Source organism: Pantherophis guttatus, chromosome 7, assembly GCF_059756535.1.
Source record: "Pantherophis guttatus breed Tessera chromosome 7, ASM5975653v1, whole genome shotgun sequence".
Lineage (NCBI taxonomy): Eukaryota > Metazoa > Chordata > Lepidosauria > Squamata > Colubridae > Pantherophis > Pantherophis guttatus.
In genome coordinates, this window is record NC_142069.1 from 15,620,886 (window position 1) to 15,633,147 (window position 12,262).

The following is a 12,262-nucleotide window of genomic DNA, read 5'->3' on the forward strand; positions in this document are numbered from 1 at the left end:
GTTAGTCCGCTACAAATGAATGCTTTGTCCTGTGAGAAGGAAAGATGTGATTTATTGCATAAATTACCAAAAACATCTTCCTAATCAGCCTGAATAATGGGCTGGAAAAGTACACAACACAGTGTACTTTCACAGTGCTATTTTGTGTACAGAGAATTAACAACAGCAGCAGGTGTCCCTTAACACACAAATGGGTGTAAAAAAAAAATGGTCTGAAGCAAATTCTGACTAGAATATATATCCTTTTCTACAGAAAAAGCCCCCCCCTCCCCAAGCAGACATTCTCTGCTTTATTTGATTAGGATTTATCTTTCTTTTGGAAATTCCAGTTGTAGGCTGTGGGGAACAATATTTTTCCTATTAAAAATTTATTTCAATTCCTATTCCTATTGAATATTTGAAATTTATTTCAGCCTGTTTTCCTTCAGTGCCCTCTTCCAGTTTTGCTTTTTTCTGTAAAAGATCAGTGTGGTAAGCTATTTTATTAACAGGCATAATCTTTCATGAGCTGCAGGTCATATTTGAATTTCATGCAGGCTATAGTTATTGGTATCTAGCATTCATGATTATGTATTATCTCCAGAATCAGTTATGATGGTTATGTGCCATTTCAGGTATCAAAGTAAATTATTCAGAACAAACATAAAGGTGGTCTCTTTGCAGAGCTTTTTATAATCAGCTAGTTGTCTATACAGCGCTAGTGACTTTTACAGTTTTATGTATTGGTAACAGGAGTTTTTAAGTAAGAAAAATATTATTAAGACAAGGCACAATAGAAATATATAAAATTATGCATGATAGAAAGATGATGGAAAAGAATATTTTTTCCTCCTGATATAAAAGTACAATCCATGATTATCCAAGTAATCAATGAAGTAGAATTCTCAGATGTTGGACAAATACTTTTCTTACAACATATAGTTAAATTATGATTTTCATATTGATCATTGCCAAGCTGAATGGCTTCAGAAAAGATTCCATATATTCATGGAATTTACATTTATCAGTAACTACTACATATAATGGCTCTGTATTATTTTCATTGTCTGGCATTGTGTTTCACCATACAAATTGCTAGGCAATCAAAGAAAGAGGACAGTGTTGTGTTGATATCTTACTGGTTGTGATCTTCATAGACATCCGATCACTATGGAAACAGAATGCTAGTTGAAATAGGTCTTTGGTCTTGATCCAGCTAAGTTCTTCATATGTTCTTTGGCAAATTGAAAGAAGTCCAATACTGACTGATCCTTTACTTACCTCAATGACCAACACAGAATATATACATTAATTATTTTAAATGATAAAATGTATTTGGAAACAAAACCAAGCCGCATGGGTTTCTTACAATGCTACAGATAAGAATATTAAATCCACACATTTCACTAATTTAGGACAAGAATTGATTCTGATTTACTATATAAAGTTTAAGTTTTTACTGGGTCCTCAAATTATTAGTATTCACATACTTTAAACTAGCATTTCAGGAGTCTTAAAATATAGGAATATATAAGTAAGACTATTTCTTATGCAATAATTATATCAAAGTAATGTCAAAACAAATTTCATATTTTTTATAAATATAGAGTTAGAAGCGGGCATTTTCTCTATTGTGCCCAATCCCCTTGAGAGATGACTTTCTTTTGCTTGAACATAGGTTGTGAAGGAACTCCTTAACTGGATAATTGGTTCCATTATTTGATTTTTTTGCTCTTATTTTTTCCCCAATAATCAGCTGGAGTCTGGCTTCTTGTAACTTAATTCATTACATCTGTCTTCAAATTATGGGTGTATGATTCATTTGTTTAAAGATAAATGCTATTGAATTTTAATTTTTTTCTGCCCCTTTCACTTTTATATTCTTATAATAACTTGTATCTTTCACATTTTTCTTAATGCAGTGAATAGCATTTAGAACTGTAGACATCTTGATGGCCACATGATATGTTCCATGTAGAAAATTCACTGAAGTGTTTATATAAACAGGAATGTACAATTGAGCATATTTTCCTGCAGTATAGCTATTTTGAACATCGGGGAAGATTGTTGCTTAGTGGAGGTTTTAGGTTCAGTTTTTAAATGTAGCCCGTAGCATTTTAAATAGAAAACTATGGGAAATAGTTTTGTTAAATCTTGAAGAGTTCTTATAAATCAAGATTCTTGATATCTGATTCTGATTTATCTCAAATTGTTCATTACTTGTAATAATCTCTCTCTCTCTCTGTGTGTGTGTGTGTGTGTGTGTATTTATATTTATATTTGGTGGTAGCCAATTAAGACTGATTCTGTTTGCATTTTGCATTGATGGGACTATTATAGATAACATTGGGGTGAGTACGTTTATAAATAGATGACAATATCAGGCAAATTGGTCAGTTTGCAGTAGATTCCAAGAGGAAGGATTATATTTAGAAACAGTTAGGATAAACCAATAATGACATAGTTAAAAAATTTATTAGTAATTTTTAAAATAACATAATTCCTTAAATAAAAATGCAGTCTTACAGATATATACATTTGTCTCACACCAAGGCAATTCTCTGGCTCACTTCTGAACAATTAATTCTGTTTATTTAAAATATTTGAAAAGAGGGTGAGACTTTTTGTTTTTAACCTATGGCAGGATTGCATGGTTACAAAGTATACAGTTTTATTTTACAAGGGCAGTGCAGCCTTCTTGATTTCAGTTAAGTTCTTTAAAATTGTACGTGTGGTAAACAGTTATACCTGGGCACATCTCTAAAACAGTATGAGCATTTCAGGTTAGAGAAAAGGGGAATGTGGAATAGACGTATATCTCTTAACTGACTTACATTTTGAGAATCCAGTTAATTCACAAATCCAGACACTTAGAAAAAACTACATGCAAAAGGCTGTTTCATGTAAATAAATATTTATAACTGATGGTCAGAAAGGCAGACCTTCAAAATTATTCTCCAGCCTACCTTACAATGAAATTAGAAAAGGTGGCTAATATTTTTTTTCCAGGATCAACTCTCTTAGCTTAATGGGGTAAGGATAAATATGGCTCTTCCTGTACTGTGCTAAGCTGAAATCAGAGACAGTGATCTATAGGTATAATACCCTACATTATGTAGTTTTTAAAGTAAAATTACATAAATTGTTATTTCAAAAATGCTTATCTTTCTAAATTACATTCATTTAGGAATAAATCTTCCCATCCTCTATACATACATATTGAAGAAAGGCACAAGGTAGCCTCATCATCCAGACACTTTGAGATAATCAAACATATCTGCAATAGAGGCATCTTTGACATAGAGATAGTATTATAAATATTAAAATATCTATTGGTAGAGACATGCAGCATGTTTATTTTATGGAAGAATGTTGATATGGAAGCTCTGGGTATGTGAGGTTATAATATGCCTTATTTATGTATGAATCTCAAATTCATAATTATAGAATCTAGAAATTTTTTCTTTTTTAGAAGTACAGGCCTTGTAAGACACCAGTAATGTTATAGGAACTAATTGGAAAAATTCAGTTATTCTAATTCTAATGTATTTGTAATATAGAAGATTAATAAAATATGTTGTTTTATCAACTTGCCCCTATTGACATAAATTTACAAAATGATAGCTTATTGATAACAATGGGTCAAGAACTTCAAATTGTCCTAAAATAGAAGACCACATTATTAGTCTAATCGTTTAATGTAATATGAGGATTTTCTTGGAGTAGATCCATGGTATATACACTGAAAAGAAAGCTGAGATCTATTTTGTATTGTGCTTGTTGTTTTTAAGCCTTTGATTCTGGTTAAGCCAGTGCAAACACTAAGTCATGAACATTTTGAATTGCCCATGTACTTATATTAGAAATATGTCCAGAGAAGAGATAAGAAATTAAGGCAAATAAGGGAATGAAAGCAACTTAATTATATTTAAGGATATGATCATGCACATCTTCTTGAGTTTCTTGGAGGAACATAATTAAACTGTAATGAATAAAGTCAGAAAAAATATACGTTTAATTTTGCATGCACAGGGAGAGAAGAAGCATTTCATCAATTCATAAAGAGAACATGAGCAAACTTCTATTTGGCCACCTTTTAATCATTCAGAGAAGTTACCACTATGTTTTTTTCTACTGTTCTCCAGAGCCTGTTTGCCTTCAGCCCACTGCTTCACTTTTAGGGATCTGGAAGACAACAAACAGATCCTTTTTCTGTCCTTTTCCAAAAATTTCTGGAATGGTTATAGGCTTTGATTGCCAAGTATGCCTAATGAAGTTATGGGAGAAGAGGACCTATTTGTGTATCTTGGTCAACCGTACGCATTCAGTTACACATACAGAGGAAATGGGCAGCCTTGGGTTTTGCCTTCCCATCTAAATATTTTATGGAAGTTGTTTCTAGCTGGAGTTCAACAATAGCAGTTGTAGTTAACTAGTTTGCCTGGGAACAATTTATAGTTCAATTTATAGTAAAAGTTCTCAGAAAATGTAATTGGAGGATTTTTTTCTCTATTTTTCATTTTGGAATTGGTCTCACCTCCATTTATCAGTCAGCAATGATGTAAGATGATAAATCTTCTCTAGTCATTGAAAAATGAAAATGTGAAATTTGTTCATCTGCAGCTTTGGTCCATAGCACATATGTGCCCACTATAATTAACAAGTAAGCCAGCAAATATATATATATATATATATATATATATATATATATATATATATATATATATATATATATATATATATATATAAATATTCTAGACAGTTCTTCAATAGGTTTTTCTGGTTTGTAGGATTCTGTATTTAGCCCCTGCAACTGTGAAATGCCTGTCCGAAATAAATTGTCACCAGAAGCAGAGAAATAATATAGGTTTTCTGCTGTGAGCAGAAGTAAGTGGGTGGAAAAGGGAAAAGCAGTATTGGAAAGCACATGCCAGGATCTCAAGGGGACAGAGGTTGTTTTGTCTACAATTCAGATGTTTACATGCTTCTTTCTTTTTGTCAGCTTGGTCTTTTTATTTTTATTTCATGATTAAGATCTGTGAGAATCCTATACCTCAATAGGTGTTTGGTTTTTAATAAGGTGGAATGGCTTGTCTGTGCTGAAAGTATAGATTACTGATCTAAATTTTCTTCTTAAATAATTGGGCTAAATACATATAAAAAGCAGTTTTGTTATTTATTTTATTAGCTTCAAAAACGTAACTGTTTTTACTTTTAAATGGGGATTTAAGTTTGTAAGCCATTTAGGAAGATTATTTTTCTGCATTTTCTGGCATAATGAATAATTTGTTTTATCTAGATTTACATGCTTCATTCAAAGAAGGAAGGGGGATTCAATAAATTAGTAAATTCATACCAATAGCATGATTTGAATGGTAATCTTGAGTATTGGTAATACAAGATGTAACAAAAAATGTGCATGCCTATAGCACAAGATAGTGAAACAGCATGTTAAAATCTACACATTAATGTAAGAAGCTGAGGTGAAATAATTTACTTGATTTCAGTTTTTAATATTATTAAATGGAGTAACTAGCATAAATATCTAAACTATATTACTAGGCTCTTTTTCTGTACTAATCTCCGCTTTCAATTTGATTTTGGCAGAAGATTATGGTAGAAAGTGCCTGGTAGCCTTAATACTCTTAGTTAAGAGTTTGGGCGAGAAAGTTATCTGATAGGACTACCAGATCTAACGAAATCTGAAATCTACCAGAAATCTGATAGCTGCTAGATGTGAGAATTTGAAAATTCTGTGTCTGCTGAATCTGGTGGTTGTCCTAGTTTCTGACAATAAAACCATTTCAAAATGGCATTAGTGATATTAGACTCCAAAACTTTCTGAACAAGTGCTGAATAAATGGGATTTAAAAAAAAACCTAGTTTAGAAATGGTTAAAAAAACCTAGACAGTGATAAAAGTGGGGCGAGGGAGCAGCCTGAATGGTGAATATAAGAAAAGAAATAGGTTTTGTTTTTAAAGAAATTCTCCACCCTTTGGTGCTTTGGGGGTGTGCTATTACACCTGATTTCCACATCTTGTCAATGTTACTGTACTCAGGAGCAGGACTGATTTTTCAGAGTTGGCTATTCATCTACCTGCGCTATTTGATATGGTACAGGATAAGCCACATGTAAAGACATACTGTGTGCTGTAGTCCCTGTAACATATGCTAAACCTGGATCCAGTTTCTCTGAAAAAATACCTGCCTTTTTGTATTATTGTGTTTAGGTTACATTATCATTCTCCCTTCCACATTTCTCTGTCTGCAGCAGTCATTTCAGAGGAAGAAGGAGATCTGATCCAATCTCATATATGTTCATGAACTCTTGATTTTTATCATATTTCATACTTGTAACATGTATCAATGCATAAAATGTGGATAAATTTCTTTTTCATTGAAAGTTAAATGTGACTATATCCAGGCAATTTTGGTATAGGAAATTGTAAGATATTCAGTAACATTATGTACTGTATTTTGAAACCCTAATTTAATCCAGAACATTGTTTTATTATAGACTTAGCAATAGCACTTAGACTTATATACTGCTTCACAGTGCTTTACAGCCCTCTCTAAGCAGTTTACAGAGTCAGCATAAAATCTGGGTCCTCATTTTACCGACCTCGGAAGAATGGAAGTCTGTGTCAACCTTGAGCCAGTGAGACTTGTGAATGCTGACAGTTGGCAGTCAGCAGTCATGATAGCACCACCAATATACTTTTGATCCCAGACCTCTCCACACCACTTGCATTTCCTGATTTCTATTGAACAAATAATAATAGAGGTACCTTTCAGAAATATAATTCTTATTATAATGTTACATCCCTTCATGCAATAAATACCTTTGGTTACCATGGCTTGCAAGGCCTATTAGATCAATAGTTAATGTTCTCTATTCTTGTAACAGTTCCCTATTTACATTTCTGTTAGCATCTCATCTTTTTCTGCAAGAGGATTTTGAAGGCCTATATAAATATTAAACTATAATCTGTTTTCTAGACATTGTAAAATATTATTTTAATTGTGAAATATAAAGTCATTCATGTATAATAGGCTCAGTTGTTCAGTTCCACAATTGTTCCATAATTTTTCTTTAATGAAAAATCTTATTCTGTGTGTGTGTGTGGGTGTGTGTGTGTGTGTACACGCATATTGTAATGTTTTAACACAAATATATAGAAAACAGTGTAGAATGTGGTTCAGATACGAGGGCGTTAAAGGATAGTGTGGGTTGTTTTTAAGTAAGTATCTAAGAAACTTTAATTTATCTTAGTAACTCTGATCAGCTAGTGGAGTTTGTATTATCTAAAAGTTTCTTCTGGGTTGTCAAATTATATTTTTATATAAATATGAATTTTTCACAGAAAGATCTCAAACTCTAAGTCAGAAAAAGACACAGGAGGCTGGCTGAGACCCATACAATTGTTATATTGGCATCAATTTAAAGAAAGCAATGATACATTGCTTTGAAAATTATCAAGAAATGTAAAAAAATGCATTTGCCCTTTTTTGTTGTTGTCTTCATAGTCATCAATGATATGGGGCCACGGGTAGAAAACAAACCAGAATAGATGCAATCCTGTACATAGTGCTCCTTTGGCTGCTTCCTCAGACAGTGGGAGTTTGGTTAATAAAGCAGATTGGATCCCTTGCAGTAGCAGCAGTATCTGCATCATCATAATCAGAAACTTCTTCATCATGTGTGTTCACCTGAAGAGGTAGACGATGCAGAGAAATTCTGGGGCTAAGGGAACGCCTGCTCTGGATCATTAATTCCTGTTCCCTCCCATCATTTAAATCATACAGCAGAAGGAAGAAAAAGAAAAATAGATCCAAAATAATTGATCTGGTGGAATTACCAAGATGGCTGGGGAAGATGGAAATCTTGGTATTTGCAATCAATGTCTTTAGTTGTTGCACAAGTAGACAAACTCAAGAGTGATGCTTGCATTTTCCCTTCTAAGAAACAGCCCAGTCTTTAGATTCTGTAAAGCTTCCAGCTGCAGTGCAATGATTGTATCCAGCATATAAGCTCAATATGAAGGGAAAAGAGAACATGTTATGAAATCAAATCTTTTTTCTATTGTGCCCCAAACTTCGCCCCGCTTAAAGGAGGCAGTAGCTCTTTGCTCATACCCATTTGAAGTTTCTCTCTTTCTAGGTTACAGCCATGTGAGCTGAACTGCCAACTACCCACCAGCAAAATGTGCTGGCACCAGCAAACTTCCCTTTTATCCACCAATTTCTCATTTAGATACAGGATACAGTTTTGTTTTAACTGATCAACATTCAAAAGGGTGCAAATTGAGACTAATATGTTAGTGTTCATATATACTGATAGTTTTCAGAAATGAAGCAAGTGTTGCTACCAAGCTGAGTATTGAATTGTTCTTCTTTAATTGGAGATGTAACTAATATCCCAAATGCATAATCATGGCAAAATAACTTACCCTAAATATTATCCCTTTTCAGATCTTTGAGCACTCATAGATCTTTTATTTTTTTACATAAGCACAAAATAAGCACCATACCTTATGTAAAGAGTTTATTAATACTCTTCCCTAGGCTTTTGGAATGTTATCACTTATTTTGACTGTAACTTGCATAAAAAATTATTATGCATATTCATATGAGGCTTAGAGAATATACACAAATGAATAGTTCAGATAAGAGCCTTTTAGAATAACTGTTAAATATATAGTCTCAAAACATGTTAGCAAATATGCAGAAATTGGCGATATAAATAGATTACTTTATATACTACTTGATCAGTACAGAAATTATTCCTTTTGATCAATTCATAAATGACATATTCTTCACTATCATCTGGTGAACATGCTTCTGTATTCTTCTTTTTGTATAGATCTGGCATTGTTCAGTAGTCGTTACTTATGCCATCACTTACTGCAGCTATGTTTTACCTGAATGTGCAATGTCACAATTTAATTCTTATACCAATTAAATAAATAAAGCAATTTGGCATTTGCAAAGACTGGGCAAAAGGTGCTTATATACCACAGAAGATAAGGAAATAGCACCATATATGACCAGTTACACTGGTACTATGCTACCTGTGGATTTCAATCTTGTAAATAAAAGATCCTGGCAGCACCTAGCTGACCTCGGCTGATCTAGGAAGCTAAGGAGGAAAACCTTGGAAGTATTACTGGGAAGTTTAAAAAAATCTTGAAAGAAGGCATTGGCAAACCACTTGTTTATCTCATAAAAATATGTTTGTATCTATGTAAGTCACCAGTATCTGAGCTTGACCTGAAAACATCTTGGTGTTGGTAAACAGAACGTTATCACAAGTAATAATTTTGTAATTGCATACTTTAACCCTTTTCACAACTGATATAAAATAATTCAACTAGTTGTTTTTAATCTTATTCCTTGTTCATCAGAATTTGTAATATATATTTGTATTGGGAATGAGGGTTAGCATACATTTTAGGACTACTGTGTATATGCATTAATTGCATTAATGCATTAATATATGTGTATATATTACAATTTCTTGCCAATTGAGTGCTTCTTATACAATGGATGAACTAAGTGTGAACTAATTCTGATGAAAAACTTTAAGCTGTTTCTGAGATATATGAGTAGTAATAGAGGTTTTTTAATATGCTATCAATGCAATATTAAAAGCCCCAGAAAATTTGGGAAAAGTTCATGATGATCTGAAATAAATTTGTACGCAAACATTAACCTTTTCTGGACTTACAGTATGCTTCTATGGGAATAAGCCGTATTGTAGATTAATAGCATTTGGTCTTGAGATTCATATTGTTCATATTCTGCACAATGTAAAGTATCTCTGAACTTTAGGTAATGTGAAGTTTTACTTCTTTTACTTTGTGATGTTTCATTTACTGTAGTTGAACAATAAATTAATTCTCCCAGTTAGTGGGTGCTTGGGGAATTCTTTATTATGGCCAAAAGTCAGCAATTTAAATTAACCCACAAGAACATGTCTGCTTTGGCTCATGTGCTTTTGCAATTTCTTTACCCAAGGTCAAAATTACAACTAGCACAGTTGTACTTATCTCATTAAGTTTGAATTTACTCCAAGGCACTGCAACCCAGTAATCAAGATGCTGATATGAACTAGACCCCCATGATGATATCAAGGGGAAGACTAGATAAATAACTAGAAGGAAAAGGAATTTAATACTCTGGCAGATTTTGTATCTTTGTCTTATAGGCTCTATATTTATTGACTGATAGCAAGTTTCTAATTTCAGGGAAACTATTTTATGTTTTATGATTAACATGCACAAAGATTTTAGTGAGCAAGATTTATCAATAGTTATGAATATTTTGGCTATTTAAAAACATTTTGCAGGGCTTTTGAAACTTTCAATAGCTCAATTAATGACTATTTATTATGCTCATAGTAAAGGCAGGGTTTGTTTGGCTTTGAAGAATGGAGTATAAGTACCCTAAAGAAAAATAATAGTTACATTGCAGAACAGAAAAGGAATGTTCAGATTCTAATACTTTAATATAGTAGAAGAAATTTAGTTTTGTACTGTGAAGATAGAAACAGATGTGTAGTATGACAAACAATGATGCTAAGTATCTAAAATTATTTATTGTAGGATATTTTTGAAAGACTGGAGTTTAAAGAAATCTCAGTAAACTGATATGCTTTCACACTTCTGAATGAACTATCACCTAGAAACAAATGGTAAAATGAATATGTCAGATTAGTGAGAATAATATATTTTGATTTCAGAATACATTTGTCAAAGTTTATATAGGCTTAAGTATAGGCTGGATGGTATATGAATGGATACAGAGCTGGCTTGAACATGATACTCAACATGTTCCTTCAGATTGGAGTAAAATATTGTATAGGGTAACTCAGAGAAAGATTGGTGGAGGACTATGGATGGCCTTAGGAAAAAACAACTTAATAGGGATATAACGGCACTCTTCAAATACCTGAAAGAAGACCACATAAAAAACCCTCAGGATTGGTTTTCTCATTTCAGAGTGCAACAGTTGACATCATAGATTTAAGCTATAGGAAGACAGATTCAAAATAAATTTTAGTAAGAGTATCCTAACTGTTAAGAGCTGTTTGATGATGAAACCAACTACCCAGAAAGATAGTTGCTTCTTCGGATGTGTTCCAGTAGATAAATATTAGAAACCATTTTTTTGAAAGTTTAATTTGGATGTTTGTATTAACCAAAGGTTATAATGATTTCAGTGTTCAACTTTATAATTCTGAAGGGGGCTCTAAACAGCACTCTAGAGTAGATTTTACTTGATTTGGAAGAAATCTGGATTTCAGTATTCAGAGAACCAAAGATTGGATTCGTACTGACTGACCTTTGTTTCTTGAAAATAACATTTCCTATGAGTAGCAGCTCCAAAAACTACTCATTTTATCTTCTGTGAAGGAAAGTTGCTTCTGTTAGAAACTGTATTTGAAATATTTACATCAAATTGCCTTTGGCCTGTGATTTATGTATGTTTCCCCCATCAATGAATATTCATCATGATGTATGTATTCCCTCCTCTTTTGAGACCTGTGTGTTATAGAGGATTATATTATATTGAGCATGTGGACCTGCAGAAGTGTTTCCAAATGTTGAATTGCAAACTATATCTATAGTTTTAATCCTGAGCAGCATATAATTACAATATTAATCAACTACTCAAATTATTCTACTAATTCTTAAACAAGTGGTTGATGTTGAATTATGCCAAAATGCTTTCCTTATGTTCAGGAGGTAGGTGGTAATAGATATGCTCAAACATTTCCAAGTACTACATTGCTGCATGTATGAATCCATGAACTGAGGCTACAGAAGCAACTGCCACCTGTTTTTAAATATTTGAAAGGGATCAATATTTCTTCCTATATTTTTTTTAGTATGCTACCATATCACGTCTTTCTGTATTTGTTCTTTGTAATTTTATGAATTATCCTCATTCATTAAGGTCTTGTAAATTCAGTTCTGGAAAATGATAATTACATTCTAAATTTTTAAATCAGTTAATATAATGCAATATAAAATTCTTGTCTTATTTATTCATTATGAGATTTTTGACTTATATCAGACTTTTAATCACAATCTCTAAATACTTTTTGGCACGTTACTGTTATTATGTTATTCTTCATTTTATAATTGTGCATCTTATTCCTTTTTCATATTGGCCATGTGTTACAATAAATGTTACATTCTTATTTATTTTCTTTAATCTGTTTCTTTCCCTTTTATTTTACCATGAAAAATATTTAACTAGTCTTCTGAAGTACACAAG